The sequence below is a fragment of the Hemiscyllium ocellatum genome, chromosome 37, assembly GCF_020745735.1.
Source record: "Hemiscyllium ocellatum isolate sHemOce1 chromosome 37, sHemOce1.pat.X.cur, whole genome shotgun sequence".
In the NCBI taxonomy this organism is placed as follows: domain Eukaryota; kingdom Metazoa; phylum Chordata; class Chondrichthyes; order Orectolobiformes; family Hemiscylliidae; genus Hemiscyllium; species Hemiscyllium ocellatum.
Window position 1 is genome coordinate 30,350,977 of NC_083437.1, and position 22,196 is coordinate 30,373,172.

At 44.8% G+C, this 22,196-nt stretch overlaps 1 protein-coding gene across 1 annotated transcript in view; it reads right to left on the reverse strand.

The window, feature by feature from the left end:
- The window catches only part of plch2a (phospholipase C, eta 2a), a 422,301-nt gene that overhangs the window by 140,591 nt on the left and 259,514 nt on the right, over nucleotides 1-22,196 (reverse strand). The window lies entirely within an intron of this gene.

Genomic DNA, 22,196 nt, shown 5'->3' on the forward strand with positions numbered 1-22,196 from the left:
CTGTTGAACTCTGCTGCACTGTAAGCAGCCCTCCCTGACCAAATGTCACATCGAACCATTGAACACAGGTCAGTTGATCTACCATACCTCCACCAGGTCATTGTTAATGATTTCAAAATGAAAGTCTCATAGAGTCATAGAGTCATAGAGTCATTGGGATGTACAGCATGGAAGCAGACCCTTCGGTCCAACCCATCCAAGCTGACCAGTCTCTTTTATATCTTTTCCCTCTCACCCTAAACCTATGCCCTCTAGTTCTGGACTCCTTGACCCCAAAGAAAAGACTTTGCCTATTTACTCTATCCATGCCATTCATAATTTTGTAAATCTCTATAAGGTCACCCCTCAGCCTCCGACATTCCAGGGAAAACAGCCCCAGCCTGTTCAACCTCTCCCTGTAGCTCAAATCCTCCAACCCTGACAGCATCCTTGTAAATCTTTTCTGAACCCTTTCAAGTTTCACAATATCTTTCCGATAGGAAGGAGACCAGAATTGCACGCAATATTCCAACAGTGGCCTAACCAATGTCATGTACAGCCGCAACATGACATCCGAACTCCTGTACTCAATGCTTTGACCGATGAAGGAAAGCATACTAAACGCCTTCTTCACTATCCTATCCAATTTCAAGGAGCTATGAACCTGCACTCCAAGATCTCTTTGTTCAGCTTCACCATCTGGGTCCCGGACTGCATCAAACTCATACATCATTCCACTGCAGAGACAGGGAGAGAGTAAGAGAGAGAGAAAACGTCCTCCCTGGGACCTTACCATTAAGTGTATAAGTCTTGCTAAGATTTGCTTTACCAAAATGTAGCACCTCGCATTTATCTGAATTAAACTCCATCTGCCACTTCTCAACCTATTGGCCCATCTGGCCAAGATCCTGTTGTAATCTGAGGTAACCCTCTTTGCTGTCCACTACACCTCCAATTTTGGTGTCATCTGCAAATTACTAACTGTACCTGTTATGCTCACATCCAAATCATTTATGTAAATGACAAAAAGTAGAGGGCCCAGCACCAACCCTTGTGGCACTCCACTAGTCACAGGCCTCCAGTCTGAAAAACAACCCTCCACCACCATCCTCTGCCTTCTGCCTTTGAGCCAGTTCTGTATCCAAATGGCTAGTTCTCCCTGTATTCCGTGAGATCTCATCTTGCTAATCAGTCTCCCATGGGGAATCTGTTGAACACCTTACTGAAGTCCATATAGATCACATCTACCGCTCTGCCCTCATCAATCCTCTTTGTTACTTCCTCAAAAAACTCAATCAAGTTTGTGAAACATGATTTCCCATGCACAAAACCATGCTGACTATCCCTAATCAGTCCTTGCCTTTCCAAATACATGTACATCCTGTCCCTCAGGATTCCCTCCAACAACTTGCCCACCACCAACATCAGGCTCATTGGTCTATAGTTCCCTGGAGTATCCTTACCACTCTTCTTAAACAGTGGCACCACATTAGCCAACTTCCAGTCTTCTGGCACCTTACCTGTGACTATCGATGATACAAATATCTCAGCAAGAGGCCCAGCAATCACTTCTCTAGCCTCCCACAGAGTTCTCGGGTACACCTCATCAGGTCCTGGGGACTTTTCCACCTTTACCTGTTTCAAGACATCCAGCACTTCCTCCTCTGTAATATGGACATTTTGCAAGATGTCACCATCTATTTCCCTACAGTCTATATCATCCATATCCTTTTCCACCGTAAATACTGATGCAAAATACTCATCTGGTATCTCCCCCATTTTCTGTGCCTCCACACAAAGGCCGCCTTGCTGATCTTTGAGGGGCCCTATTCTCTCCTTAGTTACCCTTTTTTCCTTAAGTGAATGGACACTTATACATTTTCAGACTAGCGTGGGGGTGCTTAGACAACAGAATTGAATTAGAGTCATGGTGTCATACAGCACGGACCCTTCGGTCCTACCAGTCCATGCCAAACAGAATCCCAAACTGAACCAATCCCTCCTGCCTGCTCCTGGCCCATATCCCTCCAAACCTTTCCTATTCATGTATTTATCTAAGTGTCTTTTAAACATTGTGACTGTGCCCACGTCCACCACTTCCTCAGGAAGTTCATTCCACACGCGAACCATCCTGTGTAAAGAAATTATCCCTTCTGCCTTGTTAAAATCTCTCTCCTCTCATGTTAAAGATGTGCCCCCTTGCCTTGAAATCCCTCATCCTCAGGAAAAGAGCTCCACCATTAACCCAGGCCTCACTAATCACAACTCAAATTTAAAAAGTACTTATCCAAATCTCAATGTAGCTAAAAATGTGTTGCTGGAAAAGCGCAGCAGGTCAGGCAGCATCCAAGGAACAGGAGAATCGACATTCCGGGCATAAGCCCTTCTTCAAGGAACAGGAGAATCGACGTTTTGGGCATAAGCCCTCCTGAAGAAGGGCTTATGCCCGAAACGTTGATTCTCCTGTTCCTTGGATGCTGCCTGACCTGCTGCGCTTTTCCAGCAACACATTTTTAGCTCTGATCTCCAGCATCTGCAGTCCTCACTTTCTCCTCCAAGTCTCAATGTAACCAATCATGTGGCCAATGATGGTTAAGCTTTAAGGCAGAAAAGGCACAAGGTGTAGAAAGTTCTAAAGTCTATCAATCTGGTGTTCTTGCACGTGTGGTCAAGTCACTAAACACACACATTGTCTCTGGGAAACATGAGCTGAACATCTTGTTCTGTTGCTGGCTTTCCTCCAAACCAAACTCCTTGCCCACAAACACCGTTCATACGGAACAACCAGAAAACAGCTCTGCAAGACAGGCAACTGGTCAAACAGCCAACTATCTGGACCACGTGGTTTCAAAGGAAGGCTTTCTAAAAATAATTCCAATGGATCTTTTCACTGACCTTTTAAAAAAAATACAATCCAGGCAATTCCACAATCCTTCAACCTCATGTCCATAATCACATTAAATATGAAGTGTCTTCGTAATAGAATAAGTGGCCCTTTTCAAAGTTGCATATGACTGAAAGCCTCTTAAAGAATTATTACTCCCTGCTGCCTCCAGCACACGTATTCTTTACAAGTACTTATCCAAATTTCTTATCAAAAATATTATTGGAAGTGCTTCTGTCAGCCTTGCAGCCAGTGTATTTTCGATCAAATCAATCACCTGTGTGATGGGGTCAAAGGTCAGCATGAGATACAGCTTCCCTCCAGTTCATTCCCAATGAGCTACTCAGAGCAAGGTGGGTCGGGGGGTTGGGGGGGGGTGGAGGTGGGATTGGTGGCAACCAGAGGTGGGGGAGGTGCAGGGTACGCGCAGGCTTGTTGTCCAAGAGGGCAGGAGAAGGACCATACAAGTAACAGATAAAATTACTTAAACACCCCGTGCTGGGAAGTTGGGTTAAGAAACTGACATTTTAGCTGAAGTGTTAAACCAACCTATCACCCAGAAATGCCTCTGGCAAAGCAGTGCATTAAAAACAGCCTTTAACCCAAAGCTATCATTGACTGATCAATGATGACTATTTTATTGCAGTGGTCCCTGTGGAGCTGAGTTCAAGATCGAGGTGGTTTGTTATTTGGATCGATCAATTTATTTAAGTTCCTTAGTGTAATCAATAGCATCCAGAATACCACAGTTCCCCTCTGCCATCAGTGGGTTTTTTTTCCATGATGGTTTGGTGAGCTCGAACATCAAAAGGTTTTGTTCTTTTTGATCTTTTGTTGCATTATTTGCCTTTGTGGCTAAGTCAGAGGCCCAGTCAGTCCTCATGGGATCATCGAGGTGACTGCAGAGTGCTCTCACAGGGTGGAGGCCTCGCTGGGCCAAGCAATGGAGAGGCTGCTGGGACTCCCGAGTTAGTCTGTGGTCATCGCACACAGCCACTGACCCAAAGTCCTTCCATTCTCTAACTACACTGTGGGATCACCTTCACCACATGGATTGCAGCAGTTAAAGAAGTCCTATATTACAGACAATATTCCCAGCTGAATATATATCAGGCAAACTTGGAGAAAGTGAGGACTGCAGATGCTGAAGATCAGAGTCGAGAGTGTGGTGCTGGAAAAGCACAGCCAGTCAGGCAGCATCCAGGGAGCAGGAGAGTTGACGTTTTGGGCATAAGCCCTTTATCACACTTGGTACAGAGCCAGGGCATACCAGAACAGACCTGGTATGGCCTAGGGAGTAGGTTTAGCTGCCAACCCAGTAGATACTGGGGGTTAACAGTTATCAGTCAACTTGGCATTACACAGCTTAATGATTGCCAGCCCAATAGTTCAGGGAACTTTAATCAAAATCTGCACACAGGTATTGATCAGAACATTTTGACATAACACACACTGAAGGTCTTTCAACAATGGCAGAGCTGCAAATGTCAGAGAGATGCTTGAGACAGAGGACAGGGTGGAATGTGTGTGCCTCTCTCTGTAAGCCTGTATCTCTTTGGATGAGAGAAAGAAATATTCATAAATTGCATGTGAATTCATGTACAATGTTTGTCTCTGTGTTGCATGCATTTGTATTGTAATATTTGCTTGTATGTGTGTCTGAACAAGTCAACAACATCCACATCATAAAGACCATATATTTAATTTTGGGTATTTTGTTGTGAAATGAAATGGAAAATGAACTGGTTCAAGAACAAAGATTTGTTGAAGGATTGCTGCACTTTTTAAAATCAAGTTACCTGACACTCATTGTAAGTGTTGTTTACACAGCTGTGTGCTCAAGCATTGGAGGGGGCATGGGGTAGAAGGACGAGGAAGGAGTGAGAAGGGGGGACATATGCAGATGAGCTGGAACAAAGGGCTGTGTTCAAATGGAGCCAGCAACACGTATTTGATTGGTCTCTAGGACTAATGACCAGTTATCAATGCCTGCCAACAGTGATCCGATTGGCTCTAAGCAGCTGAACAGCTCGGGTCTGTGACTGTTTGGGAAAAGCCATCAGATCTCTGCAAAGGCAGCAGCTGTCTCTTTTCTCTGCAGTAAAAACCACCTCAAGCCTGAAGAGAGGTGGCTCTTAACCAGTAAACCAGAGACTTTGTAAGTGTGAACCTGCTGCCTTGTACCTTCTGCAAGCAGGTGAAAGAGAGGAGTAGCACATCAAGACAAACCAAAAGGACCATCTCAACAAACCTCATCACCAGGGACCAGTGAACTGCCTTCCTGGTCTTTTCCCATGATCATCACACATGTTTAATTCCCACGTATGTTTGTATGTGTGTGTTGGGTGGGCTGATGTTCAGAATCTGGTGGGGAGTTGAGTTTTAACTAGTATGTTGACTTATATGTTGAAGATTTATAATTGTTGACCAAGAGCTTGAATCTATTTGTAATAAACAGTAATTCTTCTTCAGTACAGGAACCTAGCCCATGCTTTCTGTCCAGTTGGGTCTGTGAGACAGATAATTTTGCTACGTTTTAAAACCTTTAAGTTTCGTGATGACTTCATAAATCGTGGGGTTGATTTCCAATGTGCCACCTCGCTGAGGCGTAACAATATCAGTGTTATCCTGTTGTATGAGTAACATTTGTGTTTGTATAATGTTCATGCTTGAGTGTGTAATTTGTCTATGTCACGTCCCTGTGTATGTGGGAAGCAGCTGTAAAGACTGTATGTACAGTCATGATTACTTTACAGAGATAACTAATTATTAAATATAGACTGAATTATTTTACATGCATTGAGTTTTGGGAGAGGGAGCTATAGTTCTGGTCACAGTGCTTTGAACAGGACAATACTATAAGACGGTCATTAATGAACTAATTTACCCAACACAGATCAATACATTAATGTTGTACAAAGCTAATAACCCTGTCAGACCTAAATGTAAGAACCAACAGCACAGCTCTTTGTAAAAACAACCACATTGACTGGTGTCAGGGCACTTTCAACGTTGGGAGCGCCCACATTTCATTTCCCTGTTTTTAAGAAATGCCTTGTGGATCACTGATTGAATAGAGATTCAGGATGCAGTGATACCAGGGCATTCTGAGAGCAACCTATTTCAATGGGTTGGAAAGTACAAAGGCAGAGAAACAGAATTTTATTTTTGAAAGTGTGTTGCCAAGGAGACAGTCTGAAAGGCACTGTGGAAAATGAAGGTAAAGGGACTGGGGATGTCTCTGGAATGGAAAAACACCAATGTATTTATGGCACCACCTGTGTTACCTTAACTTGTGCAATTCACTGAATTAACAGAGGGAAACGTTGGAATTCAGGTCGCTCCTACTGAGCAACTCTCTCCCTCACATACTCACACACTCAGAGTCACACACAAGCATATCTGTATAAAGTTTCTGCACTGTATACCCACGTGCGTCAATGCTTAATGTTGCTCAGCTCAGCCAACACCAAGTGAATAATTAAAGAGTAAATTTGGATGGTACAAATTGCTCTCAAATTAAATTTTAGCATCTCAATGTTCAGTTATGTTAATAATTAACATCGGGACTCATTAAAGTTGGATTCTACGCCTGGAAATTAACTCATTTTAATGTTTTATTTGAGGTGGAGGAGGCCTGGGATTATGGACTCCACAGTGAGCTCTTTCCAAAACCAATGGCTCAGAGATCTCAGACAGGTGTGGGCTGAAGGAGGTTACAGAGATGGAGAGAAGACACAGGCATGGAGATGCTTGAAAAACACGGATGCATTTTAAAATCGAGGTGGCACTAGAGCAAGAGCCAGTGAGTAGGGGGGTGATGAGTGAATGGAAACTCTGTGCAAACTTAGGTACAGGCGGCAGAGTTTCAGATAAAATCAACGTTAAAGTGATTCTGAAGGCTGTCAGAGGGTCCAGGAGAAGATGGGCTGAGACAGGGCCGGAGAAAGGCAATGGGAAATGAACATTACAATCTCACACAGGGTGAACAGATGCCCTGCAGAGTTCAATGAGATTGCTACAAGCAATCAAAAGGGCAGGTTTTGGAGGCATGGAGGGAAGGAGTGTCAGTGAGGAACTGATGGAGATGGGGCAGGAGCATCAGAAGACAGAGAGAGGGCAGAATTCCCAGCAGCTGGGAGTGATTAACGGGTGTGAGGAAGAATTCAAGACTGGAGGAGGTGGTACAGCCGAGAGGAATGTGTGTGCAGCGGGATTTACAAAGGAGGTGAAACAGGCTGAGTTTAGTGAATCTGGGATGGGTTAATAAGACATCAATGATGAAGCGAGTGATTACAATAGCCTTAAGACTGCTCACTAAGGAGGACTCGGTGGGTGAAAATAAAAGTACTTTTGTAGGACAATTACACAATGTATTCAAGCATTGATACAGCGCCATGGGACAGCAGGTATAGGGTCAGAGACACCGGAGCTATTCCGATGTCAAATTGGTCATCAAAGGGACGACTGAAGAGGCTGGACCTGTTGTCTCTGGGAAGGAGGAGACTGAGGGGGTGACCTAATGGACCCCTTCAAAATCCTGAAGGATTTGATACGGTAGGTGAAGAGGTTTTCACCTGAAGTCTACCATCCACCACCCTTTGCTTTCACACTTAACAAGCCAATGCATTTATCCAACATGGATCCGTGCAAAACTAACATAATGTGACGTTTTATAAAACAAAATCTAATTCAGATTTGACAGCATCGAGGAGCAGGAAAGTCAGCATTTCGGTCTGAAACCCTTCATTACACCATAAAGCATTGACTCTCCAGTTCCTCGGATACTGTCTGACCTGGTGTGCTTTTCTACTTTCACATTTATTGAGTCTGGCTTCCAGCATCTGCCGTCCTTACGGTCTTCACTTCAGATTTCATTGTATCAAAAAGAAATCTTGATGCATTTGCTACATTTACAATCTTTCAGTTACAAAACGTCTTACAGCAACAAATATTTCATTCAAAGACCACATTCCTCAACGACAACAAGCAGTGGAATTCGTGGAGCCAGTGTAGCTGTCAAATAAACTGTGAAATGCAAGCACCCTACTGCAATAATGGAAGCTAAAAATCACACAACGTTTTTAACTTTGTACACCTCAGTCCAACACCGGCATCTCCAAATCATGACTACTATCGACAGCAGTAATGGAAGGTTGTGAAAGCAATCATGCAGCATTAATTCAGCAATGGAAACTTTCAGGTTTATAGTAACAGAGTGAAATGGCAACTTTTTTTTAACAATCCAGATCCTTTTTGAAAGATTTAAAGAGCAGGACTGTTAAATGCCTTCAGGGCTTGGAAGCTCCCATTGTCAATTGACAGTTCCTCTTGACATTTTGGACAGTCCACAGGCAGTGGCTTCTGGGGTTATTTTTGAATGCAGTTCCACTGAATGTGACAGTTAATACAGTGACGCACTTTGTATCCACATTTGTGCTTACATTTCACAATTCCGAAAGGCACCTGACCTACCCTAATGGATCATGTCCACAGGGGTATCTTACTGATCCAAAGGGGAATCCTGACTATCCAAAGAAATACATAAAGCTCATACCTACTCTTCTCAGTTGCACAGTGCACACTTTGCGTTTCACATGCTTGGGCTACCAAGAGCCAACTTGAATGGTAACGGCTGCAGATTCATATGGTCAGCTCAATGTGTGAATTACAACCCAGCTGCAAGGATGGGAAATGCTGGGGTTTTTCAGCACAATCTTGCTATTTTTGCCACAGCAGAGAGGTCCTCCAACGTTATGAAAATCTAGGCCAGTCCGTTGTGTGGAAATCTCAGCCTCAGGATAATAATAAAGGTAGACACTAACAAATGCAAGGCAAAAGAAATCCTTTGACACAGAGGGGAGTGATAAATGTGGAAACCACTACCAGATGGAGCACTTGAAGCACATAGTGAAGGTCCAATTTAAAGGAAGCTAAACAGATACATGTGGGAGAAAGTGAGGACTGCAGATGCTGGAGATGAAAGTCAAAAAGTGTGGTGCTGGAAAAGCACAGTCAGAAATCTCAGGAATGAGACTCATTCTCAATGAAGAGCTTATGCCCGAAACATCGATTCTCCTGCTCCTCAGATGCTGCCTGACCAAGATACCTGAGGGACAAAAGAATAGGCTGAGACGAAGCAGGAGGAGGAAGGGCCATGTGCACTTTGGTTCAGATCTGTGATACCGTAAGGGCTGGATTCCATACTGTGTTTTCCTTTTAATTTTAAGTAAGGCATGAAGAGGATGGTCATGGAAAATTAAAGAGCAGCGCTGCTGCAGAACTACCTCAACCACCCTCAACAAAACTCCGTACTAAATGGATTTGAATGACGCTGCAGCCTAGTCATCTGGTATCAGTTATAGCTCAGTGACTGGACTGCTAGAAAATTGTGCGTTCAACTCCTACTCAGAAGACTTGTGCATTTAAGTTGAGGTAACAATTCAATGTGCCACTGACACAATGTGGCACTGTTAGATTAGATTAGATTCCCTATAGTGTGGAAACAGGCCCTTCAGCCCAAACTGACGCCCCCCCCCCCTCCCTCCCAAAGAGTAACCCACCCAGACCCATTTTTCTAACACATTTAGCATGGCCAATTCACCTGACCTGCACATTAGATTACTTACAGTGTGGAAACAGGCCCTTCGGCCCAACAAGTCCACACCGACCCGCCGAAGTGCAACCCACCCATACCCCTACACATACCCCTTACCTTACACTACGGGCAATTTAGCATGGCCAATTCACCTGACCCGCACATCTTTGGACTGTGGGAGGAAACCGGAGCACCCGGAGGAAACCCACGCAGACACGGGGAGAATGTGCAAACTCCACACAGTCAGTCGCCTGAGGCGGGAATTGAACCCAGGTCCCTGGCGCTGTGAGGCAGCAGTGCTAACCACTGTGCCACCGTGCCGCCCATGTTTGGATTGTGGGAGGAAACCCGAGCAAACCCACACAGACACAGGGAGAATGTGCAAACTCCACACAGACAGTTGCCCAGGGCTGGAATTGAACCTGGGACCCTGGTGCTGTGAGGCAGCAGTGCTAACCACTGAGCCACTATGCCACCTATTCGGACTGACAGTAAGCCAAGGCTCTCTGAGATGGATATCAATAATCCCATGGCAGTGTTTGAAGAACAACAGGGCAGATATCCCCTTGTTGATTTTTCTTTGATAATTACCCCTTGACCAACCACTGCAATCAGATCATGTGGTCCTTCAAGAAGGTACGAAATAGCAGCAGGAGACCTGCCCTGTCATTTAATAAAGTGTTGGCTGCACCTTGACGTCAAGTCCATCTTCTCATCCTTACCTTATATCCCTCAGTTGCTTCAGCATCTAACCATCTAATCACTGAAAAATACTGAAAGACTAAGCATCTGCAGAATAGAATTGCAGAGATTCGCACCCCAAAAGGCTGAAGAAATCTCTCCTCATTCCTGTCCAAAATGGCCAACTTCCTCATCTCGAATGCCCCTGAATTTCCCAGTTAGTGGAAACTGTTTCCCAAAGTCAACTCTGTCAAACCTTTAAGAATTTTACACCCATCCATGAGTTTACCTTATTGTTGTTTTGGGGCGCGTATTGTACAGAAATTGGCTGCCACATTCCCCACCTGACAACAGGGTTACATTTTAAAGCTATTTCTTCTTTAGTTAAGTGCCTAAAGTGGCAGAAGATATAGTTGTTCTGTCTTCTGCTGCTCTCCCAAACTTTGAGCATTATAGTGGGGATCCTAATGTACAGGGAGTTCCAAAGACTAAGCCTCAGACATTGGGCAGGAGAGAGATGGTGACTGACTGCAAGCAAGAGGCAGAGCATTAGGACAGAAATGGGGGAGGAAGGAATGAAACAAATAGGAGTGAGAATATCACTGTAATTGTCTGAGAGAAGATGGATCACCAGAAATAGGAGAGTGTGTCAGAGGATTGGGTACACTGCTGCCCAGTGACCAGTCTCTCGGTCGGGCACTGATGTCCTTTGATCAAGGGAATCCAGCCAAGGGTGACCTGTTGTGCACACGACACAGAAACAGGCCCGTTTTTGTTTTTGTAACTAGTCACCAGCCCTAGTAAAGATACCCGTGTATTCAATTGGTATTTACAAGCAACGCCTTTTCGGGGCAATACAAACCATCAAAGGTGAGGGCAGGATGGAGATGCAGGGAAAGCAGGATGGAGTTGGAGAGGGAGATAAAGCAGTGTAACCCCGGCGGTGCCCACCTCTCTCTCTCTAAAAGCATCAAGGGCATTAATGGCCACCATTTTCAACTGGGTTAATCCTAGTTGGGTGAGACCTTTACGTGGTGGTTAATTGGTCACTTAAGAGGATCAAGGCCGGAAGGTCGACCATAGGCTTTCCTGCCATGAATTTAATTCTGGTGCAGGTCAGCATACAGTAGAAATTGGAGACATTACCTCCCTGCCTCATGAAGTGCCTTTCATACCTTCAGACGTTTGCAGCCTCTAGGAGCCAGAAGATTCTCCCCAGTGAGAGACAGAGACACACACACTCACACATGCAGAGCGAGAACACACCCACCCACACACATACATGCATACCCACACACACACACATGCGTGCACACACACCCAAACACACACATGTACGCGCGCGTGCGTACACACACCTTTATACATGCAGAGCGAGAGCACGTGCACACACACACACACACGCACACACACAGGTATACATGCAGAGGGAGAGCATGCACCAACACATACACACACATACATACATTTATACATGTAGAGGGAGAGCACGCACACACACACACATTGAGTTATACATGCAAAGGTAGAGCACACACACCCATGCACGCATATTAATACATGCAGAGCGAGAGCACACACATGCACGCATTTATTTATGCAGAGGGAGAGCACAAACATGCATGCATGTGCACACACATACGCACACACATGTTTATATATGTAGAGGGAGAGCACGCACATACTCATTTATACATGTAGAGGGAGAGCACACACACGCACATGCACTCACACTTATACATGCAGAGGGAGCGCGCACACACTTTTATACATGTGGGGGAGAACGTGCACACGTACATGCATATGCGCACACACACACTCACTTATACATGAAGAGGGAGCACACATACACACAAACTGAATGTAATAGCAAAGAATATAATTGGCGTACAGTCTGGTTTGTTTTCGACAAAAATGTGAACAGCCTCATGGGCTGGTCAAACTGATTACAACAGCCATTAGCAGAAGGATTAAGTTCCTGCCTGTGTAATTAAATGATTCATTTGGGGGCCATCACGTATCTTGCTGGCTGAGCTCCGAAATCCATATGTTACCTCATATGAAAGAGATTTGGCAGGACAATTAGTGTAGGCCGACTTTATGTGAGAGTTTAGTTTGCACCGCATGAGGACTGCTATAAAAATTAGAATTGGTCAGGGAGAGACAGGAATGGGTGAAGGGAATGGTCTCCCTCCAGCACTGCACTCTGGTATCCTGGACAGGAATCACTTCTTTATTATTCCAGAACTGATTACTTTAAACCCTCTGAGACTTCAGCTAGCTCTATTTCATCATTTCTCCAGACACTTGAATCTAAGCAGACACCTCCAGTGCAGTATTGAGGGGGTGCTGCATTGACAGAGATGCCATTTTTTGACATTAAGATGGAATTGCCTTCTTGGGTGGATGTAAAGGATCCTGTGGCACTGATTCGAAGACCAGCAGTGAAATTATCTCAGTGTCCTGGACAATATTAATTTCTTAACCAATAAGATCCTCAGACAGTTACTTTCACACCCACAACCCATCTAGAAGGACAAGGGTAGCAGATATATGGGATCACCACCACTTTCAATTTCCCTCCAAGCCACTCATCATCCCCACTTGGAAATATGCCTCCGTTCCTTCACTGTCACTGAGTCAAAAATCCTGGAATTCCCTCCCTAAGGGCAGGAGGATATGGCGGTTCAAATAGGCAGCTTACCTTCACTTTCCCAAGAGTAACTAGGGACGGGCAATAAATGCTAGCCAGCTAGCAATACCCATATCCCACAAATGAATTTTTACAAAAATCACAGGAACAGATCATCTGGTCAATATTACATTGTTGTTTCTGGGAGTTTGCTGTGCACAGATTAGCTGACATGCTTCCTGCAGTACGACAATGACTACATTTCAAAATTACTCCATTGATTATTAAGACCCTTCAGAAAGTCCTGATGATGTGACCAATGCTGTAGCATTGCAGGTCTTTCTCTCTCTCTCTCTCTTTCCTCCTTTCTCCTCTTTTAAAAATGAACATGTGAGCAATTGAGTGTGACTCCATCCAACCTACCAAACTGTCCCAGCCTCCACGTGGCCGGTGTCACAATGCTGCCTCCAATCCAGAAGAAGTCCTCAGCGAGGCGGGAAATGGAGGATTGATGTCGAGTGACCAAGCGATGGGACTTGACATAGCTCATCATCACCACCGTCTGAGAGATCTCTTCGATTCCTCCCTCAGGATTTAATGTCGAAGATCAGATGCAAAAATCACCAAACATTCTCTCTTCCCTGTGATCTTGATCTACATCAGTGATCCCAGTCTGCAATCCTGAAATGCCTCCGGCATAGCGCCTCCTTTAGGAGTGACAGCCCATTGAGTCTCTGTTACAGCCTTGTCAATCGGTGCTCACCATTAGCCATGTCATCCAGCTTCATCGCAGGCAGAAGGGGACCACCTTGAGCTCTTCCCAATCTGCGTCTCCCTCACCCTCTCCAACAAAAAGGCAGTCTTCTTTCAGGATCCTCCCAGCTGAGTGCCAGAGGGAGCTCTCTGGGGCTGCCGCTCTCCTTACAAAAGCCTGGTTGGAGAATGCAGTGTGACCGGACCGGTGTGTCAGGGATCCCTCAGATCACACGAGCTTTCCTCTGGGGCTTGTGCTGATGACACAGATGCTAGCTGCATTGACACGTCCCAATAGAGACCAAATCGGCTTCAGCCTGTAATCCAAATCTGTCAACTCACACACAGGCGAGGGCTTCTATACAGCAGCAGCTTGACCCTTGTCAGGCCAGAAGGAAAGAGCTGGGATTATCCGTTCTCTAAGACCCCCAATCCCAATCAGGACCATTTTAAATTAAAGGCAGCTCCACTCTATGAACCATATGGTTTCAGAGCAGCAAGGGCTTCTCCCAGTCCATTGACACAGTCCCGTGTCAATGGATAGAATCCTTGGAGCTTGGCCCCTTCGCCTTCTGCCTGCAGTTAACAAGAATCAAACGAAGGTAATCCCTGGTCTAATCCTCCAGGGACACGACAGCCTATACAGACACAGCCTCTGTACAGCTCCGTCCTCCCTAGCAACATCCAGCGTGCCCCCCTCTCACCCCCACATCGGTTATTCCTCAGCGCAGCTTCCAAACACCCGGGCATGCTCACAGTGTTGCTGTTTAATATTTTAAACTGAAAAGATATTCACTTCCTGGGCATCAGGCAACACAGAGATCGAATTGCAATGCCTTTGATGCCAGGTTCAAAGCGTGCCACCTTTACACAATCCCCTTCACACTGGCTGCTTTCATCAATTCTCCACGACTGTATTTGGACACAGGTACATAATTGCCAATAATACTAAAGAATAACCCACAATAATATGCTACAATATCCTATAATTGCCAAAATATATATTCCCTGAAGTGACACCCCTACAAAATATTTTTCCAGTGCCTTTTAACAAAACCTACCTGAAATATCCTGTAATAGTTCTCTACAATATTTCTTTCTAGAATATATAATACTCCATTACAAACCCCTGGAGTAATTGCTGGTAACGACACACCATATTATCTTCTCAAAGGCAATTATAGGTGGATATAAAACTCTGCCCTTGCCAGCAATGCTCACATTCCAGAAACAAATATTTTAAAAGTCCTTTAATACATTATAATAATGGTATAAAATCTCCCAGTAATAATGCGCCATTCAACACCCTGAAGCAATACCATTATGCACCAACCCTTCTTTCCTTACAAAGAAATTCTTGAGAACTTTGTGTGTTAAAAGTGAAAGAGTGAAATAGCTCTGACTCCAAGCTCAGTGGCAAATCCCAAAGTCTGGTCATCGAATAGAGACCCACAAGAGCAGCAATTCCCACTCTGAGTCTGTCACAGACTCCCACCATGGAGCACTGCCAGTAACACCACAAGGTGCACACAGCAATAACACCATGGGGAGCACAAAATAATAACAGCACAGAGAACACAATAATGACACCATGGAGAACACAACAGTAAGACAATGGGGAACACACCAGTGACACCATGGAGAACACAACAGTAATACAATGGGGCACACACAATGTGACACCATGGAGAATACAACAAGGAACATACAATAATGACACCATGGAGAACACAACAAGGAACATACAATAATGATACCATGGAGAACACAACAGTAACACATTGGGAACACACAATAGTGATACCATGGAGAACACAACAGTAACACATTGGGGAACACAGAATCATAACATTGTGGGGAACAAGTCTAATAGGGCAGTCATCACCCCTCAGATCTCACAATGTAAAGAGGAAAGCCTTGGTTCCCCTGACTGGAGCTGGCTTTCCCAAGCTGGCTACTTCCTTTGCCATAAAACAGAAGGAGACCATTTGGTCCATTCAGTCCTGGGTGGGCTTTTTGAGAGAACTTTCCAATTAATTCTACTCCCACGCTTTTTCCATTTAGCCTTACAAATGATTGCTTTTCAAGTGTTTATCCACTTCCATTTTGAAAATTATGATTGAATCTGCTTCCAACAGGCAGATCAGAACAGTGTGCTGCATCAAAACAACTCACCTCCTTTCCCCTTCTGGCACTTTTGCTAATTATTTCAAACATTATCATCAACAGCACTCATTTCCTAATACATCAGTTAGATCTAATGACCTTATGCAGCTGTCCGGAGATTTGTGAACAAAATCTGAGCCGACATTCCAGGGCAGTATTAAGTGAACGCTACAATGGCCTTTTAACTGTGACAGTAAAGCCAGGCTCTCCCAGGTGGATGGAAAAGATCCCAGGGCAGTTTTTGAGGAGCAGAGGATTTCACCCCGACTCCTGGCTCCCATTCATCAGTGAAAACATATCTCATTATATCTGTGGGAGCCTGCTGTGTACAAACTGGTTGCTGCATTCCCTACATTACAACAGTGATGACACTTTAAAAAGCGCATTCTTGGCTGCAAGCTCTTTGGCATGTCTCTTTAAAAGGGGCTATATAGAAATACAAATAAAATGCAAACTCTTACTTCAAACTCTTAGTTCCTGAATAGGCAAGAAAATTATAAGCCACTGTTTTGGGACCATCTCAGCAACAGCAGCCATGGCTATTTAAACAGAGTGGGTTAGAAGGAAAGGATTGGTTCTAAGCCATTTACAGCAGCCAAAATAAAATACTCAGAAAGCAGGGAGATGTCGAACAAAACAAAGCTGCCATCAGTGTGTTCCCTTTAGAACTATGTGTTAGTTCACAAGAATTGAGGACGGGATTCTTCGAGAAATGGCACTGAGCAATAAGGTATTCATACACAGTTTATTAAAACACTCGATCATTCTGTTTGACAGAGGTCAGCCAGACGTCCAGGCTCCTGCACAGCTTAACAACATTAGTGACTGAAATGTCATAGGGACTCGGTTGGCAGCGCTCCCTCCACAATCCTGCACAATATCTTAGGGAGACTTTTGTTTGGATTTGATTTGATTTATTATTGTCACATGTACTGAGGTACAGTGAAACATTTTGTTCTGTGTGCAGTATAGGCAGATCATACTTTAAAAAAGGCATTAGGGTAATGGAACAGAGCGAGGAATACAATGTCACAGCAGCAGAGAAGGTGCACAGAGAGCATTTCATTATTGTGGGTCCAACTGCTTCCTCCAAAACTGTGACCCTGCTCCCACCCTCATCCTTCTCACAGGACGGGCTACAAAATGTGCCGTGCACCTGAGATTTCTGGCGTATCCCTTTCAAGATGTAGATATGTGGCCTGCCCACATTTCATCCCCCTCATGCAGTCAGAGTAAAGCCCCATCGAACCATCGCTGAGAGCAGTCGGTGTGTGTGTGTGTGTGTAGATGTGTGTATGTGTGTGTGTGTAGATGTGTGTGTGTGTGCGCGCCACAGTGCAGGGCAGGTGAGAAGCGTGCTGTAAAATGTTCAGGAAGCAGCACTGCATTACTTGAGCGAGGAGGCTGTGCCTGTCCTTCCCAGCTCCCCCGGTCCCTCAGTGTATATTATTGGCGCCTGTATCGGCTGACACCTCTATCTACTGCACATGGATCAGCCTCCAGCATGTATAGACGTCTGATATCGCTCAGGCACAGCAGTTCTGCTGCATTCATGCATGGACACTGAGCGTGAGTGGAATAGTTTGTCTCACTGAAGTGTGCCTTAATACCAAAAGGGTTGTGGGAACTGCTGTCCTCCAGTCATCATTCTTCTCCAGGGAAGCCATTGGACACCTGCTCACACCTGCCTGCCTCCTAAAGTCTATAGGATTGAAAGGTGCCATGTGATCCCTGGGGCCTGACCTCCCTGGTCTCCAAGGCTGACTGCAGATACTTTCCTTCTCAAGCTGTTCAAATGTGTTATGATACATCACTGGAGCATGTGGGAGTATTCCTGACCCAGAGGTAGAGACACTACCATTGCACCACATGAGCTGCACTCCAAGCTGGCTGTAATTGTGCCATTGCCATGGACAGCAGCACTTAGTTCCTCCTCTCAGCTTTGCCATAAGGCCCCTCTTCTAAACTCCAAATATCATTAATATGATAGAAGAAACTCTCTCAATATCTGATCCATGCTGGATCTGTCCTGGGATAGTGTAGAGGGGCTAGGCGAAAGTGGGTACTGCAGATGCTGGAGATTAAGGTCAAGATTAGATTGGTGCTGGAAAAGCACTGCAGGTCAGGCAGCATCCGACATTTTGGGCAAAAGCCCTTCATCAGGAATGGACATCTATTCTGTATCTAACTCAGGTCTGTGCAACTGGAGGCCTCTGGGACAGGATGTGACCTGCCAAGGGCTCCCATCCAGGGAGGACGTATGCACACAGGCAGGAGGCAGGAATGGCACAGTTAACTCAGCATGGGTTCAATTCCTCTAGTGGCTGAGGACACCATGAAGGTCCCACCTTCTTGACCTGAGGTGTGGTGACCCTCAGGTTAAAGCACCAGCAGCTATTTCCATCCAATGAGAGAGGGACACTATGGTGCTTGTACACAATCTCAGCTGGATGTATAAATCTCACATTACTACACTGACAAAGAGCAGGTTCTGGCCAAAATTGGCTCCTTTAACCAACAACTCTGAGACAGATTATCTGCTGGTTTATCTTTTTGCTGTTTCACAGATCTTGATGAGAGTAAATTTGCAACAGTGTTAACCTTTAATCAACAATAACTGTACTTCATAAAATTACTTACTTGACTATGAGACGCCATTGAAAGGTGCTATATTTCAAGTCCCTTATTTAAGTAGATTGTTTTCTATTGACTAATTCTTAGTCCCTGAGGGATTATAAGGTTCTGTTAGCCATAAACACTATGTGCACATTAAACTAAAGCCACAATTAGAACTGCCCCTGCGATAGTTGGGCCTTTGAGAAGGGAAGACAAACTGCCCTGAATGTAAAGTTTGAATTACAATCACAAAAGAGATGGGGGTCAAACTCCAAGCACGGTTCAATGTCCCCCTGGCCCCCCCAAACCCTTAGCTGACAGAAAGACCCCTTTCAAACAGCCAGTATGCAGTTTAGTGCACAGGTTCATAGTTCCTTCTCAAAGGCTCAACTATCGCAGTGGCTTTAGTTTAATGTGCACATAGTGTTTATGGCTAACAGAACCTTATAATCCCTCAGGGACTAAGAATTAGTCAATAGAAAACAATCTACTTAAATAAGGGACTTGAAATATAGCACCTTTCAATAACATCTCATAGTCAAGTAAGTAATTTTATGAAGTACAATTATTGTTGTAATTAAAGGTTAACAAATTTACTCTCACAGGTAAACAGGTTAGTAAAAATGATGTTTGGTACGTTTGCCTTTATTAGTCAGTCTATCGAGTGTAGGGGTTCAGAGGTCATGTTGCAGCTGTACAGGACATTGGTTAGGCCACTTTGGGAATACCGCAATCAGTTCGGTTCACCCTGCTATAGGAATGATGTTACACTTGAAACAGTTCAGAAAAGATTGACAAGAATGTTGTCAGGGTCAGAGAGTTTGAGCAATGGGGAGAGGCTGAATAGGCTGGAACTGCTTTCTCTGTAGCATCAGAGTGAGGGGTGACCTTATAAAATCATGAGGATCATGGATTGGGTGAATAGCCAAGGTCTTTTCCCTATGGTATGGGAGTCCAAAACTTGAGCACATAGGTGTTAGGCGAGAGGAGAAAGATTTAAAAGAGACCTAAGGGACAACTTCTTCACTCAGAGTGTGGTGCGTGTGTGGAATGAGCTGCCAGAGGAAGTGATGGAGGCTGGTACAATTACAACATTTAAAAGGCACCTGAATAGGTAAATGAATAGGAAGGGTTTAGAGGGATATGGGCCAAGTGCTGGCAAGTGGGACTGGATTAATTTGGGATATCTGGTCAGCACGGATGGGTTGGACTGAAGGGTCTGTTTCCCTGCTGCACAGCTCTAAGAGTCTTCCCACGCTTGACTGCCAATTTGACATTAGGTGATTGGTTAGAGACGAAAAAGCTACGAATGCTAGAATCCAATGTGGACAAGCAGGAGGCTGGAATAACACACAACAAGCCAGGCAGCATCAGGAGGGGCAGATGTCAACATTTTGGGTGTGACATTTCTTCAGGACTGGTGGTGAAGAAGGGTTACACCTGAAACGTTGACTTCTCCTAATGCTGACTGGCTTGCTGTGTTCTTCCAGTCTCCTGCCTGTCTAAACTGGGTGACTGGTTGGCAGTGATAAAGCAGACCAAGCTTATAATAGTGAACATCACTTCAAAACATACGATTGCACTCAAAGCAGCTTGAGACCCATCAGTGAGATGGGACAAGGTCCACAGGGTGATATTGTTACACAGAAAAAAAACACAGTTACAAACATTCAGCAGGTACTGCCATTAACAACAAAAAGGAGAGTGCATCAGGTCCCACTGCATCACTCGAATTGGGAGCAGGTTCGTGAGAGGAGGTGTTATCCCATTTAAGGACATAAAGGAGATTTAGGGAACTACAAAAAACATATTCTGTAACATGTTAGGGATATTTACCTAAGCATCCCTAATTTCTTTGCAACAAGACAGAGTTAACTAGGTAGTTCGGGACGAGAGTCAGGTTCGGGGCAATGGTGTCAGACTTACCCAGAATATTAAACAGGAGATGAGGGACAAATCAGGAGAGAAACAATGTGAGGGTAAGGTGCAGCCTAGAGTTCTTATTCAGCACTGAGTGATACTAGATGCAAAACCTTCTTTTTTTGTTACTTGGCGCCTCGACATCAGAAAGAATTAGAGCCAGAGAATGCAATTTACTTTGTTAAACAGATTTTTAGGCAGACAGTCTGCAGAAAATATCATTGAGACAAACTGCCTCTATATTTGGCTCAGAGAAAATGACTTACTTCAATCTCCTTCAGATTAGTCAAGTTCTCATGGGGAGAAAGCTGGAAGGTCCGAGTAGTATGGGCAGCAGAATTGAACAAAATGAAATTCCTGAGCGTTGCTGTGTCTTGCAATGTCAGCAGTTACTCAGTAGGTCTCACCTTCACCTCTGAGCCTGAGCTGAAGCCCAGTGACAGATGCTGGAGCACACAGCACAAGTTGGTGTTCCTTGTGCAGGATGGAGGCAGAGCTGCATTGCTGGAATTGCCATCAGTAAACATTGGCAACCAAGGCTCTGCCTTCCCAAGTAGATGTAAAAGATTCCACTCCCACCATTTTGAAGCTAAAAAACTCACAAAACGTTAACTCTGATTTTGCTTCACAGATGCTGCCAGACTTCCTGATTTTATTTTAATCTCTGATAAACAGCATCTTGCAGTTTCTAAAACTAGGGGTTGCAACAAGGCCGGCCAGGGGGTCCTCACAGAAGAGGAGTTTCCTGACTGGGGCTGTTAATCTGGTCCAATCAGGGAGCCCTGGCTGACAGATAAGAGCAGGAGTGTTCAGTCTGAGAGCTGGCTGTGAGGGAGCTGGATCAGTGTCCAGGCCCCTGCACATGTAAATAAAGGACTAGCTTGTTCTCTGCAATCATTTCAGGGGTTACTGATTAAAAATCTGGGGTCTCCCGGAGACTAAGAAAATATTTTCCTCTCAGAAGCACACATGTCTTTGTGGGTGTTTTCCAGAAAATATGGCGAAAGCAGAGCCCTTGAATAGTTTTGAAGCACAGAGTAGATAGATTGTTGATCATCAAGGAAGTGAAAGGTGAGAAAAAGAACCAGAAATGACATCACTGCCGGAAATGCCGTCACCACCGGAAATGACATCACCAACCCAAGGAAGCCCAACCACACACATAAAAAGCGGGCCATACCACCATTGCCTCACCAGAGGCTCACTAATGATGTTACCTAGTATGGTGTTGAAACGTTTGAAAACAAACCTTGGGCGGCACAGTGGCACAGTGGTTAGCACTGCTGCCTCACAGCGCCAGAGACCCGGGTTCAATTCCCGACTCAGGCGACTGACTGTGTGGAGTTTGCACGTTCTCCCTGTGTCTGCGTGGGTTTCCTCTGGGTGCTCTGGTTTCCTCCCACAGTCCAAAGATGTGCAGGTCAGGTGAATTGGCCATGCTAAATTGCCCGTAGTGTTAGATTAGGGGTATGGGTGGGTTACACTTCGGCAGGTCGGTGTGGACTTGTTGGGCCCAAGGGCCTGTTTCCAGACTGTAATGTAATCTTCCAGCTCAGCGAGCAAACTACATCCAAAACCTCAACCTGAGCTACAAATCTTCTCAAGCGTCATTAATGTGAAAGGCTGTCAGGGCTGGGCAGGAATATGAATTTGGGGTTATAATTAGATTGGCCATGATTTTATTGAATGGTGGAGCAGGTATGAGGGACTGAATGGTCAGCTCCTGCTCTCAAGTTGTATGTTTGTTTGTATATTCCCAACTATCCCCATATCTCTTGTTTCCATGAGTATCTGGAATTCTGTTGAGCTCAGCTCTGAACATGCTCAATAACTGGGTCTCACAAGCACTAAGACGCAGAATTCCATGGATTCACCAACCTCTGAGTGAATATATTCCTCCTCATCTCAGCCCTAAATAAAAAAAAGCCTTTTTTTTTCATTTTGAGATTGTGTCCTTTTGTAGCAGG